Raw genomic sequence first — 26,799 nt, forward strand, 5'->3', positions numbered from 1 at the left:
GAACCATTTCAAATGAGTGGCAAAAGGCAGTTCAAAAAATAGTGTTGGGAGAATCTGTTATACATTTAGAAGAAAAAAAAAAAATAACAAAGCCCGAAGCTCCTCTGCTCACTTCCCACAGTATATGAAAATGAATTTTATGTGAGTTAAAGGATGTAAGCAAAAGTTAAACCCCAAGTAAAACTCAGTACAGAAGAAAGTGTAGGTGACTTGGCCCTTTATGGCCTCGGAGCAAGCTGCCCAAAAGCTTGAGGATGTAAGCTGTGGTGACTGACCTTAGCTGACACGTCTCTGGAGAGTCTGGGTAGTTGCATTGATCTGGGCAAGGTGTGGCTGTCTCCAGGAGGCTTGCTCAGCCATCACGTGAGACAAGGGCTGGGAGTCTGGGATGGCTTTGCCTGTCACATCTTCTGGTGGTGCCACCGTACTTGGTGCTGGCATGAGTTAGGGTCCCCAGTTTCACCTCCTAATATGACAGTCAGGCTCTTTCACACACAGAGGGAAGGTTTCACAGAAGAGGAGGGATGGTGGGCTTTGTCGCTTCCATTGGTGGAACCAATGGTCCCAGCAAAGACGCAAATCCCATAGCAGCCACATTAGATTGCGGAAGTGCATAGAGATCCAAGAAATGAAACCAATGACCATCTGCAACGTTGCACAATATGAAGTCAGGGGTGTTTGTCTTTTAAGTTTTATGCTTCCAGGATTGACTTCATAAAAATTTAAGATCTAGGCACAGTAAAAGATGTAAATGATGTTTAAAAATGAATATAATATTGAGGGGAAAAATATGAGCAGTGTATCTGGCAGACAAAATGTTCCCCTTCGTCAATAAAAAGATAACATTCTAATTTCAAACCAGGCAAAAGTCCAAAATGCTCAAGGCTGTAAAAGAAGAATGCAAATAGCTAATAACTTTAAGAAAAGATGTTCAATCTCTGGCAATCTAAGGAAGCAAATTTAAAGGAACACAAAATAATGATCATTATGGAAATAGCTGGCAAAGACAAAGATGATTCAGCATTCAGAGACACAGCGGTCCAAGAAAAGGACTCTGTCCTCTTTTGGGAGCCGGGAACTTGTAAATCTCCTTAAGCCAAGTCATCGATGCAAATCACAGTATATTTAAGGTGCATGCAGTGTTCTGCCCCAGTAACTTCCCTCCCAGGGATATTTCCCGAGGAAACCATCAGATCATTGTTTAGAGCAATGGAAAACAAGCTAAGCATCCAGCAGTGGGAACTAGATAGTCAAATGGCAGCACACCCACCCACCCAGCGCCGTTTTGATCTATTAGGAAGAGTGGAGCAGATCTCTGTGAGCTGCTGGGGAAAGGCAGTATGGCTGACTGTCAAGTGAAACAATGTGTGGAAACCAGTCTGTGGCACAGACTAATAAGCAATGTATGTATATTAATAAGAAGGTACCACCTATAAACCCATTGAAGTACATGGAGAACACATAGACATGTGGGCCTATGAAAACCATGTTAGAAAAGCCTGGTCTATAAACTTACTGAGCAGACAAGGAAGAGCACACCATCCTCACCTGGACCCCATTTAAAAGAGGGACACCAAGTGTCTTGATGTCAACATCTCCACCAACCTGTCACTTGACCACCTGACTGCACTAGGTAGTTCAGCTTAGTATGGTCCCAACTGCTTAATACAGACGACTCAAACAACTGTCTGCCCATACATACATCTGTCCATCTGTCCATCCATCTAACCATCTGTCCATCCATCCATCCATCCATCCATCCATCCATCCATCCATCCATCCTTCCTTCCAATAGGACCTTTACTCAACAACAGACCTATGACTCTGTGGATCTACAGCGTGGCTCAGCTGCTAGACTACTTGAGCACCTTCCAATGACCTCCTTACTAGCCCATCTAACCACCTCAGTGACTCTTCATCTTCATCAGCCATCTTGCCTCTGCTTTCAATGAGGCATCTTGGAGCTCAGTGGTCTCTCTAACCCTGTAGTAGCCATTTTTTATCCTATATAAATACATGCATACCCACACATATACATTCTTATATAACTGTGTGAAAATGAGTGTCAATAATAGTAATTAATATTGGAATAAAAGAACCCATGATGCCAAAAGCCAACCGTCAAGAGAAATTGGGATGTTTGGTAAGCTGTAGCCAGTGAAACTGACAAAGCTTGTGGATTTATGCAACAAACTCTGACATTATAGCAAGATATAAACACGTCTGTGTCTCTTACACAGGACACTCATGATAAAATGACAGTATGCCTCATATGCTCCTATCTTGTTGAAGGCCATGCTATGCTTTGAGTGTTTGCACCCCAGAATTCTTGTATCAGAAGCTTAATCCCCAAAGTTATCTGGCAATGACATTTTGTGGTGAGACCTTGGAGTCATTAAATCATTGATTAATGGACCAATGACACAGTGGGTTACCATGTGAGTGGTCTGTTTTGAAAACAATGAGCTACATCATGTCAGTGGTAGCAAGAAGACCCTCCCTAGATATGGCCCCTTGACCTTAAGCCCACCAGCCTCTAGAATGTGGGCTGAGAAAGCCTCAGGTCCTCATAAAGAACCCACTCTGTATTCAGTTAAAGCAGCACAAAGCATTCTAAGGCAGCTATTGAGTTTCAAATTCCAGAACCTTCCCCCATGCTTTTCCTCCTGGGTAGAAACACTCTTCTCAGCTACAGGTCTTCCCAAACACAATCGTGTGATAATCCATCCAGAGCAGACCCCAGATGACACCGCTTCCCCTGCCCGGCGGCATGACCACATCCTTCTTTCTTCTCTCTGGCCCTCTGTGTACAGCTGTACCATGAATGGAACGAAGGGAGGGAGGGATGAAAGGAAAAAGGAGGTAGGGGGAAAAACCAGGAACTGTGTCTCTAAGGGAAAAAATGGAAACTGCCTGGGAGCCTGTGCTCTTTACAGTATAGACTGTTCCCCATGTTGCAGGGCACAGTTGTCTGGATTCTGGGCTGTGCATGTGTGTTTACACTTTGTTAAAGTGTAACCGTCTAGCAATATCCTTTCCAAATCACCCCACCTTGAAACACATTGTACGCAGCGATTAAATTTTAAACCCTGTCCTTCTCCCTCTGGCCACCAGTTGTGAACCCAGGAAACAGGGGTAAGTGACTTTGTTTTTAACCAAAGCATGATTGTGTGGAAACGAGGTAATGTGTTGTGGAACATTACTTTAACTATGTAAAGATGTGTTACATTTGTTTATGCTATGGAATATTACATTAACTGTGTAAAGGTGCGCTACGTTTGTTTACGCTGCATTTGTTTAACGATGTAAGTTTAATTATGTAAAGTGTTTAATTATGTAAAGATGTGTTTGTGTTGCATTTGTTTCAGCTTACCTGCCTAAGTCACCTGATTGGTCTAATAAAAAGCTGAATGGCCAATAGCTAGTCAGGAGAGGGACAGGCCGAGCTGACAAGCAGAGAGAATAAATAGGAGGGGAAACTCTAGGCTCAAGAGGAACAAGAGAAGGAGGAGAGAATGAGGGAGATGCCGGGGGCTGGAAGCCAGGCAGCCACAAGCCAGCCGGACAAGAGAAGCAGTGGAAGTAAGATATACAGAAAGAAAGGTTAAAAAGCCCCAAGGCGAAAGGTAAAGAGAAACGGGTTAATTTAAGTTAAAAGGGCCAGAAATGAGCCCAAGGCAGGTCAAGAATTCATAACTAATAGGAAGTTTCTGTGTCATGATCAGGGAGCTGGTTGGTGCTCCACCCACCCAACCCCACCCCCTCAAAAAAAGTCTGGTACAATAATTTTCAGACATGAGGCAGTATTTCAAAGCTACTCCAGGTATAGTACTGATCAAATATGGGAACTGGTTTGGACTACAATTGAAATAATAACAATACTGGGCTATAATCAGACTAGCCCAGAATTCACATAAACTTTATGCCCTTTATTTGGCATAAGTATTACAGAAAGCTGAGGATTAACCCATGATCATGTCCTTGGAGATTTCATTTTAACAAGGGAACCCTATCTAAACAGGTGCATCTATGGTTTCCCAAAATTTTATACATCAAGGTAAATGCACATTATGTGTTCAACAGGGTCATCCTGATGTTAATTATGATGTCACTCCCAAAGCACAAAGCACTATTTTATCTTTGCCAAACCTATATTTTCTGGGTATTTCTTCTAGAATCCTAGGACTGGATTCTGGAAAGAAGAGAGAGATGCTGGATATGTTGGGAGACTTGGAACAGCCTCATCCTGGCAGCACAAGATAAGGAAAATGTGCTCTTATTGTTCAGCTGAGAAATATTATCAAGAAACAGGGGATCTGCCATATCAGAAACCCAACTGAATGGAGATCTGGTACCATTTTGCTGACTGACATATTCTTAGACAACAGTCTGACCAAAGCATAATTAGCCTCCACCTGTCCATGAACTCAATTACTGGGGAAACCTTAAAGAGGCAAAATCCGTTCCTTTCTGAATTTCAGATGAAGGCTTCAAAAGCCTGCTCAGAGGACTTCCCAGAATGCTTTGGTGGCTTTGCTGCATAGGCCACCATCATGTAAATGTGGTCCCTTTGCTTGGCTAAGATTGTTCATAGCCTCCATGTAGCACAGACAGAACTATTATCTACTACACCTTCTACCATGGTTGGTCTTTGCAGACTAAGCATGTTCAAAAAGGTCATCACTGTACCTATCTACCCAGGATTCCTCTGGCCGAGTAAGCCAAGGAATTTGGTGGTGTGTATAGTGACTCTTGGTTCTGGCCAGATTTTGGCAACACTCAAGTTAAAGCCAGGAAGCTAACATTGTCTGCTTGGCTTTGAACATACTTACTGGCTAAGTAGTTTGCAACAGAAGCCTTAATAGTCCAATTCTTCTATAACGTTTTCTTTCCCCAGAGCCCTTTTGGAATAAAGAATCGATCACTAAGTCAATCAAAATACAGATTTTCTCAAGATGGTGACACTTGAGAGTTCAGGTTTGGAGCCAGGAACTGCTGACCTCAGGCCTCATGCCCAAGCCCGTCTTCTTGGTGTCAGTTTTCTCGGGATCCAGGAGAACTATCTGGCTCCAAGGTCAGTTGAAATCATCCTACAGTGGGAAGAAGAGAATTTCCCTGCCAACTCTAGAAACAGAGTGGCTTGAGGCCATGCTAGCTGTGCAAGGAGGGAGTTGGGAAGAGCTGAGTGTTCGGGAAGCCTTGTTTTAAAATCGAGCTCAGGCCGAATGGCAGTGGCGCACGCCTTTAATCCTAGCACCCCGGAGGCAGAGCCAGGTGGATCTCTGTAAGTTCAAGGCCAGCCTGGTCTACAGAGCAAGATCCAGAGCAGGCACCAGAACTACACAGAGAAACCCTGTCTCAAAATAAATACATAAATACATACATACATAAAATCTGAGCTCAGGAGGTAGGTACAGTGATACACCTCTGTAACCCAAGCATTTGGGAGGTAAAGGTGGAAATATCAGGAGTTTAAGGCGAGCCTTGGCCACATAGGGAGTTTAGGCCAGCCTGAGCAATTTGAGACCCTATGGGGAGAAAATATAAACAAACAAATGCATAAATAAATCTAAGCTCAGGACCTTCTGGGGAGAGTCTAAAAAAAGAAAAAGCCCCACCTACCCCAAAGTCAATGAATAACTTCTAATTTTACTTGGTGGGCTGTCTTCCAGTTTGCACTGTTTTTATAGCCTCCTCCTTTCAACTATTAACCATAATTAGCATTATAAAGGTAGCTATTTCCCCCCTGGACTTCTTTATTCCAAACTGTTCTCCAGAATTAACATCTTTCACCCAAGACCACATTTCCTCACTTTCTGAAGCTTAGCATGGAGATGAATCAGGAGGGGAGCTGTCCATGTCTTAGCTGGGAGCAACCATGGCTTTCTTCAAAATGGCATGGCCTCCTGAAAGGAGGTTAGAGCTGGATGTAAGAAGAAGTAAAACCTTGGCACAAAATTTCCTCCCCAGCCCCTGCACTCAGCTTGTGAGTGTAAAATTTTAGAAACACTCAAGTGGTCTTTGATTTGGAAGGATATACAATTAGGGAATATTACACTATGGAATTCATTAAGCCTGTCTTGTTTCTACAAAGGACTCTTCTCTCTCAGGAAGGGCACCGTTTGCCCTCCGTTTGTTAGTATAAGTGTTGCTATAGTTCTAACACTGCTTACATGTTGACAGGCGGGTGGCTCTGGAAACAACTGGGCTTAATATTTGATGAGGGAAAAGATGGATAGCACTCATTCTACCCGATTGAAAGGAGTTGGTCTTAGCAGAGGCAAAGGGGTACCCATTCCTGGCACAGGGAGTGCTTGGGTGGTGATGATGGCCAATGGGAAGTCTTGCTGAGACCCCAGCAGCCCAAGGCTCTAATATATCCAGTTTCACCTCTCAGGACCTCCCACACACTAACCTCATGTGCTCACAGGGTGACCCGCCCCTGGGCCAGCCAGTTTGCTTGTTTGGGAACAAGATATTTCTCTGTCACAGCACCACACAACCACAGATTATATAAATGTGGCTGTGCTTTACCCACACATGCCCACTCTCCTTGCAGTGACCCCACATCGCCTCATCTGTGGTGGGCACAAGGGAAACAGGCCATTCAAGGCAAAGGAGGTACTGATGTCAGAGGCCCTGGCCAGGACCCATCCCCACTGGTTTGTCCATAAATGATGTTGACTAATTAAGACTTTCTGAAGGGCTAGGGACAATGAAAAGGATTTCTGCAGAGTACAAATGTGAATTCCTTTTGTTAGTAGGTATTTGGGAGTCAAGGCCTAATCTTTGCCATATTCCTTATATGATAGTCACACAACCTTAGAAGCTTTAAGTTCTAAGTATTTTAAATCATACTGATGAAAAATATAAATGGCATTTATGTGAGGCTGTCCACCAAAAAGCCACTTGTAATAATAATACACAAAAAAATTATTAAGTCCTATTAACTAGAAACTGGCTAAAACAATGCGTCTGCAAAATAGAGTAGGACCATACAGCCGTGAAAGTGGAGACAGGTACATATTGCAATGGGGCGATTCTAACATACATTAAGTTGACAGGCTGGATGCAATAAGGCTTGGGATTTAGCTCATGTTTGATCCACAGCACCACAAACAAATATAACCAAAACCAAAAACGCCTAAGGCATGAACTCTTACAATGAACCTTTGTAAGTAAATATGTTTATATCACTAAATGTGAAGTGTTTACAAAATACATAAACTAAAGCCACTTGGGATCTAATGAAGTATTAATTATTTTTTAATGTAGATCTGTTTCTCATTTTCCCTTCTAATTAGCGTATTGTAGGTATACAGAGCAATGGGCATCATTATGACATTTTTATGAAGAATATAATGAACTTTGAACATATTCACACCCTTTGTTATTAGCTCATCCTTCTTCACCGGCCCCCAATAGTCCCTTCTCAAATAGTCCACTTCCAAGGTTAATATTCTTATTGAACTGGGTAAGATCAAAGCTCTTACTCTCCATATCTGAGAGACCTTGTAAGCAGTTGTTGCCTGACACCCAGGAATCTCTCAAGAAATGAATGGTTCTGAGGTATTCTATGATAAAACTATCCCTTTGGTTAAATGATCTAAGCCCAAAATCTGGATAAAGCCAGATAAATGGCTACAGTAGATTAATTTAACTAACACTTTCAAGCCGTGATTTTTTTCTTTTTCTTTCTTTCTTTCTTTTTCTTTTTTTTTTTTTCAAGACAGGGTTTCTCCATGTAACACTCATGGCTGTCCTGGAACTCTGGAACTTGCTTTGTAGATCCTGTTGGCCTTGAACTCACAGAGATCTGCCTAACTCTACCTCTCGAGTGCTGGGATTGAAGGCATGCACCACCATGCAATACCCAGGATTTTTATTCTTTATGATGACAAAAATAATAGGGATCTGAATGCCAGTCATGTAAGAACTATTTCCATACTGCTACTGTTCTGCAAGGTATATTTTTCTATAAATGTGTTGCTCATATCATGCATTCTTGGTCAGATACACACACACTCACACACACACACTGTATATTAATGTTACATTAGCTTAGTATTTTGTTAATATGACTCATAGTCTTGGAAGGAATTTGTGATCGAATTGAGGTGGTTAAATGGAGGACTTGTATTTTAAACAGGTGAATAAGATTCAATCGAGTTCCAGAATGAGGGGACACGATTTTTAAAGGCACAGTCTTGGCAAAGGATACTTCAATGTGCACAGATTATTTGTAGAAAACATGAGAGTCTCAGGTTACAAAACGACTTTGCTTCTTATTCCCCCAGATGCTGCTCCACAGCTGGGGCCATGAGGTCACTCGGTCTAGCTGATCTGAGGGCTGCTATAACACTCCATGAGTGTATCCAGGTATGTAGCTAGAGTTTTCCTGCCTGGCCCACAGTCAGGACAAATCTTTGTCACCCGCCAGTCCCACAGCCGCTCAGACCCAACCAAGTAAACACAGAGACTTAAATTGCTTACAAACTGTGTGGCCGTGGCAGGCCTCTTGATAACTGTTCTTATAGCTTAAATTAATCCATTTCCATAAATCTATACCTTGCCACATGGCTTGTAGCTTACCAGCATCTTCACATTCTGCTTGTCATGGCGGCGGCTGGCAGTGACTCCTTCTGCCTTCCTGTTCTTTCTTTTCTCCTCTCTGTTAGTCCTACCTATACTTTCTGCCTATCCACTGGCCAATCAGTGTTTTATTTATTGACCAATCAGAGCAATTTGACATACAGACCATCCCACAGCACAGGTGTCTGCAGACAGCCTCTAAGATGCTCTTTTCAGAATATTTCCCCTTTTCCGTATCATCTTGAAGGCTCCCTGGGCAGGGTGCACTGGTCCAAACAACACTGCTGCTTCTTGTTCATTCCTCTCACTTCTAAGAGCTTCCCCTTGTCCTGGTCCTTCTTTTTCATCTTCCACTTGGTCACAGTGATCTCTATGAGAACTTTCAGCTTCAAGGACAAATCTTGTCTTTGGACCCACTTGTAGCCCTCCATGGAGTTTAATGGATAAGTTAAAAAGTGCACTTATTTTGCCCATTGTGGAGACCAATATACAAACATTAGGTAACATGTCCAAGGCTACACAGATATGAATTTGCTGCATTTTGTTAAATTTTCATTGAGCACTCAACTCTCCTGGTTGACAAGTTTGGGGGAGTTGAAGTTGGAGCTGTATCTATACTTTGAGTAAATCAGGGAAGTGTGATACAATGGCGTGAGTGAGAATACACACACACACACACACACACACACACACACACACACACACACACGCACACCACAGGCCCATATGTTTGAATAGTTCTTCCTCGGTTGTTGGAACTGATTGGGAAGGATTAGGAGGCATGGACTTCCTAGAGAAGGTGTGCCACTGGGCAGGCTCTAAGGTTTCATTCCATTTCTGTTAGCTCTCTCTGCCTCATGGTTGTGTCTTCAAGATGTGAGCTGTTAGCTACTGCTCCAGCCCCAATGCCTGCCAGCCTGCTGCCATGCTCCCTCGTCATGGTATCTTATCACAACAATAGAAAAGTAACTAAGACAGAATTTGAGGAAGATGCACCTTGTGTAGCAAGGGAAGAACCTAGGGCAGATACCCAAGCAGGAGGTGGTCATGGGAAGCAGGAGCTGATGGGACACAGAGGGAGCTTCAAGGAGCCTCGGGAACATTCAGGGAAGAACCTAAAGAGATGCACAGATCTGCCGAGCAGTCAACTGGTACTTTGTAGAAATTAAGGGAAGGATGGTATTCACTCTATATTTATAGTAAACATTTCACTGGAGGCCACTTGTTATAGACTGAATTGTGTGTCCCTTGTCATTTACATGCTGAAGCCTGAATCCTCTGTGCAGTCACATTTGGATAGAGGGCATTACAAGAAGTAATTCAGATTAAATGAGGCTATGGTTAGGATTTAATGGTACATTTATCTGGAGATAACTGCCTTCAAAAAAGTCACTCAGGGGCTAGAGAGATGGCTCAGCCATTCAGAGCACTGGTTGCTCTTCCAGAGGTTCTGAATTCAATTCCCAGCACCCACATGGCAGCTCACAGCCATCTGTTATGGGATCTGATTCCCTCTTCTGGTGTGCATGAAGACAGGTCACTCATATACAGAAAATAAATAAATAAATTTAAAAGTCACTCATTAGAATGAGGCCCACTGTGTGGGGACTCAATCCAATCAGACTGGTGTCTTTTGAAGAGACACTGTGGGTGTGTAAACACAGATTAAATACCAACTTTGAGCCAAGAAGAAAGGACACATGAGACATCAAAGGTGTGGCCCTTTGATCTTGAACTTTCTGGCTCTTGAACTATGACCAACGAATCTCTATTGTTTCAGCTCAACTTAGGGCTTGGTGCTATGGAAACCTGAGCAGACTTTAGACAGAAGTTGTTTAGAGATGACCTCCAAATCCCCATGGGCCACACCCTTCCCCTGACCTCTGGATTCCAGAATGCTTCAGAGAAATCCTTGCTCTGCTCTTCAGCAGCACCCTACAGCTCAACCATCAAAACTCAGCACTCCAGCCCCACTTTTAACGACTGCTCCCAACAATTCCCTACCTCGTCACAGTTGACTCCGTCTCTTCATCAAGCACCTCCTCACCTTGTTCCCCCTTCCCACCGGCACAGGTCTCCTCCGTCCCTCCCTGTTTGTCTCTTGGTCTCTCTCCCCTTCCCATCACTCACCTGTATATCCACACACATATTGCCCCCTTACCTGGAATACCTCCCCAGTGGGCTTCTGTTTTCCTTGGTCACTCCACTCTTAACCCCCCAAGAAGAAGTGTGACTTAGAATTGTCATCTTACCATGTTACAGGGTGTCGTGTGGGCCTCTGGAGAGGGTAGTGAGATGAGCCACTGAACCCAGCCATCCTGTTGGATCCTGGAACTCATGTTCCATCACCATCTATCTAGCCCCCAGGTCTAGAACATTCCTGACATAGTATTCAGTCAGTTAATGGTACCTGTGAATTAGTTCAAGCCCTGACCACCCCCCAGCCCCAAGTCACTTCTGGTTTTATGACAAGTAGTCACATTGGGCAGTAAACTATGATAAGGGAGACGAGATGGCACAGAAAACAACTTTTGAGTCTGGGTGTAATTTGTTCTCAGAGTGGAGGACTACTCATTAGGAAGGCCAGAGGTCTGGAGCTCCCCATGCAGAGGCCTACTGAAGACACAGGCTTCTCATTTTCCGCTTTGAAGAATGAGTACAAGCATCCTTACTTCAAGTAATGAAGATCAAGCTGCAGCAGGGTGGAGAGAAATGGTACTTGATAGTCAACCTGGCAGTTAGGCACATCCCGAACAGGGAGGATGCCTGAGCTGAGTCATAAAACATCTCTAAGAGTGAGGTATGAGGTTCACTTAATATCTGCAATCCTAGCACTGGAGAGGTGGAGGAAAAGTAGTCATGGGTTCAAAGCCCACCTGGTCTACATAGCAAGAACCTGGTGCAGAAATCAAATAGATTGTTATTCACTTAATTGTTGTTTGGGAATGCGAGGTGAGCCCAGGAGGCCAAGTGGGTACCTGAGCAAAGGCCTTGGGATAGAACAGAATTGGAGTCTGCAGAACGCATAGGCAGCTGCATGTGGTGACCATATAGTAAAAAGAGGCTGCAGGAGAGGTCAATTCTGGAATATAGTATTCATAGTTTGTGGGAAACCTGGCACCACTCTATAGAGCACTCATCAGTTATAGCACACTGATGAGACCCTCCAGAAGTATACACCATTTTTTTTGTAACATCGTACCATGCCATCTATTGGGTGAAGAAAGACTTAATACGGAAGAGGTAGGGTGAGAGTCTGAAAGCTCCTACTGAAGTCTGAGAGAGATAAAGAAGACCACCAGGCCAAGGTGCCCATACTGCAGAAAGCGGACAGAGATGTTGCTGGAGGGCTTCTCTCCAGGTTCCACCAAGCCCCGCAGTCCCACAATCCACATATAAAATAATCACTCAGACGCTTATATTACTTATAAACTGTATGGCCGTGGCAGGCTTCTTGCTAACTGTTCTTTTATCTTAAATTAACCCATTTCTATATATCTATACCTTGCCACGTGGCTGGTGGCTGACCGGCGTCTTTACATGCTGCTTGTCCTGGGGGTGGCTGCAGTGTCTCTCCCTCTTTTTTCCTGTTTCCCCAATTCTCCTCTCTCCTTGTCCCGCCTATACTTCCTGTCTGGTCACTGGCCATCAGTATTTTATTTATATAGAGCGATATCCACAGCACAGAGAATCATCTCACAGGCAGGGTTCCTTGGAGCCAGTGGTGGAGGAACCCAGCAGTAACTTTGGCTTGGGACAGAACATGGTGATGGAACTTTCCCCTATATTGGAGTGTAGGGGGGATCCGGGAGTTTGCGGCCCAAAGAAAACACTCTTAGAGAAGACAGGAGAACAAAGAAGTGTCACAGGACTCAGGAGAACAGAGCCCAAGAAGTCAGTGGTCCTCAGCATGAAATGTGGGGAGAAACTGGGGTAATAGATTAAAAAATAGCCCCTGGTCCGGGAAATCGTTGATGCCCTTCATCAGAGACATTTCAGTAAGGTGATGGAGCTACTTTACCTCTGAATGGGAAATGTCTACGAAGGCTTCTGTGTTTGAACACTTGGTTCCCAGCTGGTGTCACTCTCTGAGTGGGAAATCTGGGGTGACAGACATAGCTGGTAAGGGTGAGTCACTTCAGGCAGGCCCCTGAAGGTCAGAGCCTTCCCCTGCATCTGGGAAAGGTCTCTGCTTTCTGTCTACTATGACCAGCTGCCTCATCCTCCTGGTACCCCAGGTGTGAGCTCCCACCATCATGCATTCTCTGTCATCACGGCATTTCCCCAGAAATAGAAGCCCAAATAAGCCCTTTCTCCCTTAACCTGTTTCTGGTGCGTATTCAGTCACAGTGATAGGAAAAGTAACCAAGACAGGGTAGAAGCAGGACTGTGGAGGGTTGAGGAGAAGATGGGTAAGGAGACATTGAGAATGAGCTCTAAACATGGAACTGTCTTTCAAGGTACTTGACTGGTGGAGGGACAGAAGGATAGAGCCATGCCTAGAGGTGGACAACTGTTCAACTAGCACCTTTACAGAGCGTACTTGTGCATATGTATAGGCTTAAAAGAAAGAGATGAAGATATTGATGAATGTATGTGAAGAATGATATGAGGAAGACATTACCAGCCCCCTACTTGTGAGGAAGTAAGATTTACAGTGTAGGTGACAGGACCCTTGGACAAGAGGTACAATGTCTCATCTCACATGCCTGATGGATGGTTGGTAGGTGGCAGGGAAGTGACCAGTCTATTGCTGTAATATTCAGAAAGCTGATGTCATGTACACCTGATGACTATGGTTTTCTTGATGAAATTGGGTAAGTCTTTGACAAAAGGCAAAGCTTGTAGAGTTTGGGTAAGAGATCTGTAAAGAGAAGCTACGTTTTGAAATGCTGCCCATGTGTCAAGACGTAAGAGGCTGAAAAATTACAAGCCAGAGGATTTTTGGAAGGTGTTCAGGGGGGTAGAAAGACAGGCATTTATGCAAATACAAAAATACCCTCCCATGAGACACAGCATTGTGGAGTCAGGTTGGCACACCACCAATGAGTTTTGATGAGCTGGGTAGGGTCAGAAGAATGATGGAGGCCTAGAGCGCTCTGATGAGAATGAATGTGGTTTGGAGGTTTGATCCTGTGGCTGTAGTTAGGTTGTGATGCTAGACAAGGAAAGGAATGCTGGGTTAGTAGAAGTGAGTGGGGCTGGAAATATGGAGCAGGTATAATCTAGGGTAGGTTGAGGAAGGACCATGCCGAGATAGCTGGAGGCCATGGCCAGAATAGAGATAGGATGTTAGTAGAAGCCATAGCCAGAATGGAGATGGGATGTTGATGGAGCTTAAGATTCCAGAGGGGAAACCATTCTTGGTGAAGACATGGTCGTAGTGAAGAGATATTGAGTTGCAAGAATGTGGAAAAAAAGAAAACACTGGATGGAGGATTATGAAGTCACAGAAGGAGGTAGGTAGCTCTGTGGGTTCCATCCACACAGATACTGCAGTGACCCAAGAATGGAGTCAGGACTTGGGAGAGAGGGGTAGTCTATAGTTGTGTCAAAATCCTCTGAGAAGGTAGGAAATAAAACACATCACGAGACTATGAAGAAACAGCAAGGAAACCCCTTAGCTATGGGAAATGAAAAATTCAAGCATAACAACCTTCTAGCTTAGGGAATGGAATTCTGCACCTTAGCAAACATTCAAATATTCTAAGAACCCCAGTTCTGTTTTTAGAATACTTTAGAGAAGCCCTGTCACCCATCAGTTAAGACATTAGCCCCATAGAACTTGTGAGACTTCAGACAAATTGCCTAGCCTTGTACACTGATGAGAAATTTCCAGGAAAGAAAACACAATGACAGAACTCACTGGCTGTCTAGACACTGCAGAATGACATGAGAGGCCAGTGGAACATCTTGGAATGAGATTAATGGCCAGTTTCTCACAGGAGGCTGTCTAACCTGGGAATGTACATTTGCCTGGGTACATTGAGCTGTGCATTTTAAATGGATGCATCTAAATGCATCCTGTCAAGAAAAGTTGAAATCCTAATATCAATCAGATTAACTGGACCAAGTCTTTAAGAAGCAGGACCTACTATGAGCCAATGTCAAGGACACCAGGAATGTTTCTAGGTAGCTAATTTTAGGATGGAAGAAACCTACTGTGAACAGGGGTTAAGGTGTTTCTAAGAACACAGATACTTTCCAAGGTTGACATTCTCTTGCTCTTTTTTTTTTTTTTTTGTTTTTTGTTTTTTGTTTTTTTGAGACAGGGTTTCTCTGTGTAGCTTTGCGCCTTTCCTGGAGCTCACTTGGTAGCCCAGGCTGGCCTCGAACTCACAGCGATCCGCCTGGCTCTGCCTCCCGAGTGCTGGGATTAAAGGCGTGCGCCACCACCTCCCGGCTCTCTTGCTCTTTATAGTGATTAGTTTTAATTGTCTACTGAACCTAATCTAGAATCACCTGATAAAAAAGAGTCTGAATGAAGGACAGTCTAGATCAAGTTGGCTTTGGGTATATCTGTAGGACATGGTCCTGATTGCCTTAATTACTGTGGGAAGACCCAGCCTAAAAGTGTGTAGATAGCTCCATTCCCTGGTTTGGGGCTCTGAACTATATAAGAGTATAGAAAGCTAGCAGAATACAAAGCATGTGAGGGTTAATTCCTTCTCTAGTCTTGGCTGCGGATGTGGACAGCTGCTCCTGAGACGTTTCTGCAATGATGGACTCCAACCTGGAACTGTGAGCTAAAACACACCCTCTATCCTCCAAGTCGCTTTTGGTCAGGGTATTTTATCACAGCAACAGAAACAAAACAAGGGAATATTTGACCCAAAGATTCGGATCCATGGAAACAAGAGACTTGGAGTAAATGAGGTCTCCCTAGACATGTTGGTATACAAGTCTTTCATGACCTAGGTCAAACTCTGGCCACATGAAGCCTTCTGAAGGTACTTTGGGAATAAAATTGCATGAAGGCCCCAGATATTTAGGAGCTAGGAATGAGTGGCAGAAGATTCTAGGACCCATTAAACATTCCTAGGAGTGGTTATATTGAGTAGTAATTGAAAACAGCAGAAAATCAGAAGATTACATCATAACTTATCTCTGATGGGTGTTTCTTCAAAAATTTTCCCCTCCATGAATCATCAAGCTAAATATAATTATTATAAACCTCCCCAAACTTGGTGCTTGGTTGTCTCAACAAAGTTTTGTTTTAGTTTCAAACAATTATGTCTCATTGGTGGGAAAAATGTCTAGGTTTGTGTCTGGGAGGAAGTCTATCTTTTTTTGGAGCGGGTGGCTTTTATTCTGACATCGGCAGGATAGGGTACCCTTTCTCCCTTTGTGTGTCTTGGGGAACATGGCTTTGAAAAGCAAACCTGGCAAGTCTTAGTCAGGTACTGTTTAAATACTTGGCATTTAAACACATCTGTGTTCTCTGCTCCCTAATGAGCCTTTGTCTCCCATTGGATCCCAGTCTGTGTCTGTTGAAAACACCCGCCCCGTCCCAGGCTCACATTTGCTCCCCTCCCCTCCCTCTACACCATGGTGCCTTCTTTTTACCGATCCATCTATCTGTAGTCTCAAGTCAGAGCTAACTTCTGAAAGTGGTCCTCATTATCCTGCTCCAGGCTTTGCTACACTGGCCTCTAACATCTAAGACAGTGTCGCCTTAGAACTCCGTAGTTCTTCATAGTCTCCAAGGGGCACTTTGCTTTCCTCTTCCTCGCCACCTTGGCAAGAGGCCCTGAGACCTTGCGCCTCTTCCTCCACGCAAACAGCACCTCCTGCAATGTGACTTTCACTTCCAAAGAGATCTCACTTAGGGCCCTAATAAGAGGGACAGTGGTTACCCATGGCCTGATGCAGAGACTCTCAGGTGGCCACAGATATAGAAGGGGCCCTGGAATTCAAATGTGCATGTTTAAAGCAAGAGGTAAAGCCACTTGAGCGTAACTAGTACATGCCGTTGAAACCCAAGGGGATTTGTGACTGCTTATATCTCAAGCAATCCCATTGTGAACTGCAATATGGGGCAGGTCCATGGACCACAGGAAGTTTGTTTTCATGATATTCCTGAGGGGGTGATGCTATACCAGGGCTGGTGGCATACACCTTTAATCCTGACACCCACGTCTTCTTTCCCAGATTCTGATATCCAGCAATTCTAGTCCTCAAGATGAAAGACACTAGAAAGCTGATGTCCACACATGCTATGGGCACAATCTGAAGAATAATAGGCATTCTGAGAATAGATGAAATCATCCTTCCTCTTCAGGGGGCAGGAGACAGTAAAGATACTTTGTATAAAAATAAGAGACCATCAAAGGCTGGGGTGATACCTCCAGCCAAAGTGTTTGCCCAGCAAAGATGAGCACCTCGATTCTGTCCCCAGAAACTACATTTTAAAAGATGACATGTGCAGGGCTGAAGAGACAGCTCAGAAGCTCGGAGCACTTACTGCTCTTGCAGAGGCTGAGTTCAGTTCCCACCATCCACGTTAGGTGGCTCACAACTGCTTGTAACTCCAGTTCCAAGGGACCTGCCATCCTCTTCTGGCTTCTGTGGGCACCTGCACTTGTGTATAATACCCACATATACACATACATACAAACATTATAATATATATTTATATATTTAAAATGCTGGGTGTGGTGATATGTGCCTGGCATCCCAGTGCTGGGGAAATGGAGACAAGCAGATCTCTGGGACCTGCTAGAAGACAACCAGCCTAGTTGGTGAGTTCTAGGACAATGAGGAACCTCATCTCAAAAAATACTGAACAGTGCTTGAGGAAGGACACTCAAGATGGTTATCTGGCCCTTGCTGCACACATATATATGTGCATGTTCAGACCCCATCACAAACATTCCAACACATACACAAAAGACCATCAAATACTCTATCGTGAAAGATTCAACCTAAAACCTTAGATTAGCTGTTATACCCAGACAGAATACAGGCTAGAAATACAATTGCATGGAGAGAAATGAGAAGATCCCAGGAAGAACACAGTTATTTCCTTATGATGTTTGTGCTCAAATGTTTACAAATAGAAACATGGAGAAGAAATCAGCTATGAGGACAGTGACCTTTGACAGTTAATTTAATAACATAATACATGATAGTTATCCCACGAAATACATAACTTTAAAGAAAATGGCACATTGTTTTAGTATTATCTTGGTTGCCAGACAAACCCAGAAAGAAAAATCCCAACATGGTGGTAACCCAGTGGCTTCCCTAGTTAAGAATGCCTAAGGAGTTTTTGCAGAGGGTGTCAAAGGCCAATTTGGTCATTTCATCAGTTCTTGCTACACACAGTCCTCCACAGACTAGACAGTAGAAGGCACACAACTTCATACCAGAGTCAAAAGAGCAGGTGTTCACTCTTCATAGAAGTTGCATGCAATCATTGGAAAGGAAGAACAGTTCTGAGTGTATTTTGTTTTCTCTCCTAGGAAGGAGACATTAGTACATGCAGCTTATACACATGCTGAACCATTTATGATTCCTGGATGTTTTGCTTCTCTGTTCAGAGAAGGATGTGCTGTGGGTTCCAGGAATTCACACTTTAATTATTTTTATTTTATTTCATGTCTGTGAGTGTTTTGCCTGCATGCATATCTGTGCACCACACATGTTCCTGGTTTCTGCGGAGTCCAGAAGAGAGTGCAGATCGGCTGGAACTGGAGATACAAGTGGTTATGAGCGGCCATGTGGGTGATGGGAAGAGAACCTGGGTCCTATGCAAGAGCAGCCCCTGCTCCTGACTTCTGGACCATTTCTCCAGCTCTAGAATTTAGATTTTAGACCATCATAATTCCCATACTTACACAGAACCTTGTTCCTTCCAGTCCAGAGCTTTGTGTCTGAGAACTCTATAAGTTACACCTTGTATGTATTTACATACATGCATATACATATATACATGTATATGTATGTATGTAAATGTATATAATCTTTAAAAAGTTAAGTTTTTGAAAGCACTGTTTCCTTAATAACCCAACACAGCCTTGATATCATCAACGCACCTGTCTTTCCACTCACCCACATCCATGTCTTGAAATGACTCGGGGACACGGCGTCCCCACCTTCGGATCTGAACAACTTTCTTTGGCTCAGACCACGGCAGCCTCCTTTCATCCTCTGACCTCACCTGAGTTTCCTGCTTTCACTCTGACCACCCCTTCTTTCCATTCCTCCGTGGATTCTTCCTGCTCCGCGCCTTGCATACTTCCAATTGTCTCTGGTTCTCTACCTTACCTCTGCCCTCTCAAGGATACCTGCCCAAGCTCTCTGCTTTCAACTTCCCCATCTTAAGCACACTGCTCTTTCTGCAGAAATCAGTTGATAGGAATTGTAAACATGTGTTTGCATCATTTGGCTCTTTTCTGGAGCTAATAGAACTTACTGTTAAATTGCAAATGTTTAAGAAATGATGCAGACTATAGCAATCTTCCTGTTTTGCCAATGTGCTTCCTAATAATGTTTACAATTTGGCTGGATTTCCTGGTTCCAGCAGGTCAGTGGGCTGAACAATTAATAGGTGACTATTTAACCCTTTCCTGATCTGGCAGGTTTTTTTTTCAACACTGGTAACTAATGGCATTGATTTATTTCTCCTGTATGAATTCATAAGGATTTAACCTCATACAAACTCAATAGTTCCTGCCACTCTGTGAGTCTCCAGTGACACTAAGTTTTATTAACATCATACAAACATTTGGCCCTGTAAACAAGATTGGTACCATCTGCACTCTGTGGAGACTCAGGGAACATTTTCTCAACACAAAAATGTCTTGGGTTGTAACCATCTTGTTTGGATTTTTAAAATCTATCCTGTATATGGGACAGATTCCAGTCATTTAATCAACCAGCCAGTAAACTGGAGTTTATACAGAATGTGCAGCAGTGCTCAGGGGACTGTGGAGACCAAGAGGATGTGGATCCCTGACCACCTTGTAAAGCCTGGAAGTGTGAGTCATGTTCTTTTGGATCACAGGATACCCCTGAGTGCTGGCCAAGGGATATTAATAACACTGACAGTTCAGCAGTTCTTGGGGGAAAACACAGTGTTCCTATAAAATTGAAGTCGCATCGTTTGGTCAATAGGTACCGTTTTGTTCCACCCCTTCCTCGTGGCTTAGCTTACCGTGGCTGTCCATAGCTCTATTACATTCTGTTTATCCACCACTTGCCCAGTCCAAATAATACTTGAGGAGTTAGAATCCCAAGCTCTTTCTCCGAGGGTATGTCTTCAAAAGAACATATTCTTTCCTTTGGCGAAAAATATGAAGATCATGAGCAACACAGTCACCAAGAGGCAGCACCAAGTGACTTTTGGCTGCTGGAGTCACCTGATTCTTGGCGTTTCTTAACCTAAGCATTCTCCGTTCTTGCTGGGGCCAACAGTGCATGGGTCTCAGCATCCATGAAGCCCTTGGTCCACCTAGGGAGCCCTCCTTGTTTATTATAACCCATCTTTGTGGATTCCCCACAAGGGAGCCCCCTTCTTCACAGGGAGTAAAGACAACTTCCATTGTGGTGATACAGTGGGTTTCAGACTCACCTGGGGGGCCGTTTGGCTCCATGTGGCCTTGGCAAAACTCACTCATCTATTTCCATGTTCCCTTTCCTAAGTTCTGAAATGGAGATGACCCAACAGCTTCTCAGTGGGCTGTTTGGAGATAAAAAACAAATCAGTATAGACAAAAAGCTTGGAATAGCATCATGCTAGTTCTACTGATGGCTAGTGGTAATATTTAGAAAAACTAGACTCTATCTATTGAAAAGATGAACACACTCAACTTCTGAAAACTGTGTAGTGCTGTGGGATGTTCTCTATGCTGCGAATGTATTGCTATGATTGATTGATAGATAAAATGCTGATTGGCCAGTAGCTAGGCAGGAAGTATAGGCGGAACTAGCAGAGAGGAGAATTAGGGGAACAGGAAGGCAGACTCGGAGAGACGTGCCTAGCCACTGTGAGGAGAAGCATGATGTAAGATACCGGTAAGCCACGAGCTACATGGCAAGGTATAGATTAATAGAAATGGGTTAATTTAAGATACAAGAATAGATAGCAAGAAGCCTGCCACAGCCATACAATTTATAAATAATATAAGTCTCTGTGTGTTTACTTGGCTGTGGGACTGGTGGGTGAGAGAGATTTGTCCTGACCGTGGGCCAGGCAGGACCAGGAAAACTCCAGCTACAATGTAGTAACTTATATTCATTGATGTCCCTTCCTCTACTCTCCTGTTACCCAAAGAGCGGGTCTCAGGTTGACTGAGGCTCCTCCTCCACACACTGCTTCAGATACCTCCCCTGCACCCTGCCTCCTTGGCAGCCTCAGGCAATTACCCTTCCATCTCTCCTCTCCTGTATCTCAAACCCCACCCCCGTGCACTGTGCTTCTGTCAACAGCATTAGACATACTTTCTCATTAAACAAACAAAACAATGACCTGCTTAGATTAGCAGCAGCTTTTCCCCTGTTCCTCCCTCGCTCCTCTGAGTCCCTCATCCAGGCGGTCTGTGCTACAGCTGTCTCCAGGCACTCCAGCTGCTCTCCCCAGGATCCCTTCCCTCATAAGCCCAGTGGACGCTTGACCGACTTATGTTGCTGGAATTCCTGGCAGCATTTGATGCTGTGATCACTTCCTCCTTCCAGCAGCCTTCTCCTTCAGCCTCCTACTCCAGGCTTCTTTAACTTCTTAAATTCTCTTGATTCCCTTTTTTTTTTTTCTCAGTTCAAACTGTTGATATATTTCTTGTAATTCTGATGCATTCACGGGGCCTCTGGCAGATTCTCTTCTTACAGTTGTTGCTTTTGGTCTTTTCCTTGGCATCACAAAGATGCTATTCTATATCACTCTAGCCAGCTTTAATTGTTTAATGGTTAGCATTTAAATCTCAATCCAACTGCAATGTCTGGTTTTGGTGAGATGAGAGAAAATGGATATGAACATATATGTGTCTTCATGTTCATTTGTGTTGGTGTGTCTTTGCATGTTCATGTGTTGTATGCATGTTTTCAGCTGCATGTTTGCATGTTCATGCCTGTCAGTGTATATGTATATGGGATGGTGTACATGCAAGGGTATACACATGCATGTGGGGACTGGAAGACAACATCATGCATGCATCATTCTTCAGACCCAATCCACCATTTTGAAACAAAGTCTCTCACAAGACTTGGAACTAACCAAGTAGGCTGGCTGGCCAGTTACCCCAAGGATCCATCTGTAGTCTCTGCCTCTCCTTCACTGGGATTACATGCATGTGCCACCATGCCTGACGTTGTTGTCATTGTTGTTGTTTTAAAGCCAGTCCTAGGGATTCAACTCACATCCTTGTGCTTACAAAGCAAAAACGTTAACAAGTGAGCCGTCTCCTCAATCCCAGAAAATGCAGAATTGCATCTTCTCTCAATGGATATGTAATCGACACAGCACCATTTTGCAAAGGGCCATCATTCATCCTCTACTTAGTGGTTTCACTGTCGACAAGAGTGCAGATGTGCAGATGTGTATCTGTCGTTGGCCTGTCCTCCCTCTCGAGCCCATTTGGCATATGCTTATACCAGTCTTAAAACAAATCTTCACACAAAGGAAGCACATCTTTACAAGTCTGTCTTTTTCATACATTCTGTTGGAGTTGGGGCTGCATTCTGATGCATGGTTTAGAGTTCCGTTTCCCTTAGGGAAAAAAAAATCTTCCCAAGAAGGAGTACCATCAAGAACAATTGTTTTTATCTTTTGAAATTATACAGTACTTGAAGTTCAAGACTTTTGAATAAACTTGCTGGCTATGTCCTTAACAAGGCCCCCAAGACAGGGTCACTTCAGTGGAAAGAGCCCAACTCATTCCACTAACACAGTGCTTCTCAGCCTTCCTAGCATGGTGAGCTCTGACCATAAAATTATTTTCATTACTACTTCATAACTGCAATTTTGCTACTGTTATGAGTCGGAATTTAATATCTGATATTTCTGATGGACTTAGGCGACCCCTGTGAAAGGGTCATTTGACCTCCAAGGGGTCTCAACCCACAGGTTGAGAACTGCTGCACTAAGCATTGGGACTTCCAGAGCAGGCACGGGCTTTCTTCAACTGTAGAATCTCTAGCAATCTCTGACCCCTGTCCACGATCTCCCTTCAGCCTTGAGAACAACCAGTGATGAATGTAGCTATTTCTAAACACCACTTATTTTTGGTCTAATTTCCTACGAGATCCAAGGAAATGATTTTATTCTTTTCTCCTTTCTTCCTCCAGTTCGACTACTGGCAGGACATGAGCAGGGAAACTTTATCTGTCCTCGTTTAAGCCAGCACCTGGGCTCCCTGTCTCTCATGTTGCTCTGGTCCCTGTTGGTAAGCTTTAGCACAGCCTTGCCACTTGACATCACAGCTTCTTAGGACCAGATGGTGAGCCCTGTTGGGACCTAGTAAGCAAGCATAAGAGGACATAATGAATTGATAGTCAAGAGGCTACTCCAGAAGACAGCAGAGGAAGCACTTGTAGTACATGTATGGGGGACTATAGTCTACCTGAAGTGACAAGATTAGAACTCATGAATTAGAGAACACTAAAGCAGCAGCAGTTCTTTTTAGTAGATTGTAACCCCCATGGGGGTTACATGTCAGATACCCTGCATATCAGTTGGTACATTACCCATTATAATAGTAGCAAAATTATGGTTATAAAGTAGCAATGAAACAATTTTATGGGGGGGGGGTGTCGCCACGACATGAGGAATCATATTAAAGGGTCGCAACATTAGAAGGTGGAGGGCCAGTGTACTAAAGCCATCTTAGCAAATAACTTACAATAAACATATCATATAAACATAGAATCCATCTTAGCAGATAACGTACAATAAACACCATCAACAATTTAACAAGGTCAAGCGCAACTAATTCTGATGTCTATAGTCCCAACTTTGAACTTGTTACTGCTTCCTTCAAGTTTGTAATTCCTGTCCTCCCAGCTAACACCCACCCTACCCAACACCCACTCCCACCAAAGCCAATGATGGGAATGTTTGCTCTGGGTAATCTGGACATTGGCAAGTACTTTCCTGCAAGTCACAGTGGTGAGGGATGGTGTAAATACTTCAATTACATTACAGGTTGAATGGGCTTTTGTGAAATGACTATTTATAGTCATTTCTTTGGAAAAGCTGTTCTGAGTACTAAATGATCTGCTTTGGGATGAAATTTCAGAGCACAGACCCTTCTTTTGGCCAGGAATACTCAAAAGTAAGCACTCAGGAAGTGTGTCCTGCCAGTCCCTGGATATTCTTTTTGTTCGTTAAAAAGCATGAAGTGTGGACAGGTTGATCAGTAGAGCATGGTGGGGCACACGCCCTTTGTTTTTATGGAAGCTTTTTTTCTCATGAGCAAGAGGATCAAGAACATTTCAAGAGAAGCAAGAATGCACCGGGCATGCTTTCCTGTGTCCTCAGAGCAGTAGGGTCTGTGAAATGAACAATGGGATTAGCCTAACTTGAATTCTAAAAGACAGCTTTCAGAATACACAGAACTCATAACTCGGAGGCTGCTGAGCAACAGCTGGAGAGCCATTCTTAAGGATGGGGAATGCCCAGTGTGTTTTTGCTAGTGTCATTCCAAGTGTGACTGTTGGACCTGTGACATTAGATTCACCTAGAAGGTGGTCAGAATGGAGACCCTCAACTCACCCCCAGAATCTTTATAAGACCCGTTGTTCCAGGCTTCAGCAAGTTTTCCAAGTGACTTTATGTACCTGGGAGGATAGAGACTAGGCTTGTCTTCCTTCTCCAAGCACTGGAGAGTCAGCAGCCATGGTGGCTCCTGAATAGGGTGCCCTGATGGGCTGTGATGGGGTGGTAGGTTGGCTGAACTTAGGGGTGAACGCAGACCAAGCACTCCACAGCAGTGAGAAGGATAAAGCTGGTTGATCTCCAGGCACCTTCTGCTTCTGTCTCACCAATACAATAAAGTTGAGTAATATTTTCAATGAAACCACCTCAGTGGGCCACAGGCTGCATCGTGTCATCTCAAAATGCATGGGTTGAAGTCAGAGCCTCCGGAATCTTCTCTGTGAGATCATGTTCGGAGATAGGGTCATTAAAAGGGTAATTGAGTTAAAATGAGGTCATTACTGTGCACACTAACACAGCATGACGGGGTCCCTGCAAGAAGAGGACAGGAGGACACACACACACACACACACACACACACACACACACACACACACACACACACACACGCATAGGCATGGCCTTCCAAAAGGGAAGGCAGCCGTTGCCGGAGGGGCTTGGGAGAAAGCGACGCTGTTGACTTCTAACCACATGAACTATGAAGAAAGCTTCCTGATATTCAAGCACCCCCCTAGTCTGTGACACTTCATTATGGCAGCCACAACAATGAACACAGGTGTGGTGGTATTGTGTTCACTAAATATTATGTACCTTAATAAACTTACCTGGGGTCAGAGAAGAGACAAGCCACTAGTTAGTCAGTGATAGCACACGCCTTTAATCCTAGCATTCCAGAGATAGAAATCCCTCTGGATCTCTGTGAGTTCAAGGCCACATTGGAAATAGCCAAGCATGGTGACACACACCTTTAATCCCAGAAAGCCAGCCTTTAATCCCAGGGAGTGGTGGTAGAAAACAGAAAGATATATAAGGCGTGAGGACCAGAAACTAGAGGCATTTGGCTGGTTAAGCATTCAGGCTTTTGAGCAGTAATTCAGCTGAGACCCATTCCGGATGAGGACTCAGAGGCCTCCAGTCTGAGGAGACAAGACCAGCTGAGGATCCGGCGAGGTGAGATAGCTGTGGCTTGTTCTGTCTCTCTGACCTTCCAGTATTCACCCCAATAACTGGCCTCGGGTTTGATTTTATTATTAAGAACTTTTAAGATTCCTGCTACACACAGGCTCCAATGTGGTGTGGTGATATTGTGTCCCCTAATATATTGTGCACCTTAATAAACTTCTGTCAAAGAACAGAACAGTCAGTAGATATAGAGGCCAGAAAATGGTGGCACACACCTTTAATCGTAGTATTCCAAAGTCAGAGATCCATCCGGATCTCTGTGAGTTCAAAGCCACACTGGAAACAGCCAGGCATGGTGACACATACCTTTAATCCCAGGAAGTGATGGCAGGAAGCAGAAAGGTATATAAGCTGTGAAAACCAGGAACTTAGGGTCGGGTAAGCTTTTAGGCTTTTAGCAGCAGTTCAGCTGAGATCCATTTGGATGAGGATACAGAAGCTTCCAGTTTGAAGAAATGAGATCAGCTGAGAAATTGGTGAGATGAGATTAGCTGTGGCTGGTTCTGTCTCTCTGATCTTTCAGCGTTCACTCCAATACCTGGCACTGAGTTTGTTTTTATTAATAAGACCTTTTAAGATTCCTGCTACAATCCCATCTCAGCCCTCACACACCAGAGCTTCATACTGAGCTTTACCTAGACTCATTGCTACTGCCTACAACTCATCCTTGACTTTTGCAGAGGGGATGTCTAATGAATTCTTCTCTTACGGGTCCTTTGTATGGAGCAGGTAGCCCAGTTCTGACTCCGGTAGGAATATTATTGTGTACTCTGCCATCTCTCTGGGAAGGAGGACTTGACAGCCAGGAGCAGCTTTGACCTATCAGCCTAACACCCTGGAGCCCAGGCTTCATCCATTACCACTAACTATATCTGTGTCTGCCACAATGCCCTCACTCAGTTAAGTTTGTTGCTTTATACATGTAACATGGAGATCATAACAACCTGCATGTTGACAGTCCCCTTACCCACGTTGACAAGATCAAATCAGGTGGCACGTGTGAGAACTAGAGATACGTAGCTGGATCGCTTCCTTTCTGGTACTGTGATCAGACACCGTGAGAAAGGCAATGTATAGAAGGGAGGGTGAATTGGGGCTTGGGGTTCCAGAGGAATAAGTGTCCGTCATGGGAGGGTGGGGGCATGATAGCAAGAGATAGGTGTGGTGGCAGGAGCCGACCACATCTTTAACCACAGGCATGAAGCAAAGAGAGCAAACGGAAGTGAGACAAAGCGACAGACTCAAGGCCAACCTCCAGTGACGCACTTCCTCCTGGGAGGTGGCACCGTGTCCCCAAACAACATTACCGCTGGGAACCAAGTGTCCAAACCCATGAAGCCATGGGAGATGTTTTCAATTAAACCACCACAGTG

The 26,799-nt window shown here is 44.1% G+C and overlaps 1 long non-coding RNA gene across 1 annotated transcript; it reads left to right on the forward strand.

Moving 5' to 3' along the window:
- The first annotated feature begins 3,103 nt into the window (after positions 1–3,103).
- On the forward strand, positions 3,104–26,799 carry LOC121823093 (uncharacterized). Its single transcript, XR_006064405.2, has 4 exons — positions 3,104–3,135; positions 4,898–5,074; positions 8,298–8,379; positions 26,623–26,799. It is a non-coding gene; the product is annotated as an uncharacterized LOC121823093 (long non-coding RNA).

Source organism: Peromyscus maniculatus, chromosome 16, assembly GCF_049852395.1.
Source record: "Peromyscus maniculatus bairdii isolate BWxNUB_F1_BW_parent chromosome 16, HU_Pman_BW_mat_3.1, whole genome shotgun sequence".
In the NCBI taxonomy this organism is placed as follows: domain Eukaryota; kingdom Metazoa; phylum Chordata; class Mammalia; order Rodentia; family Cricetidae; genus Peromyscus; species Peromyscus maniculatus.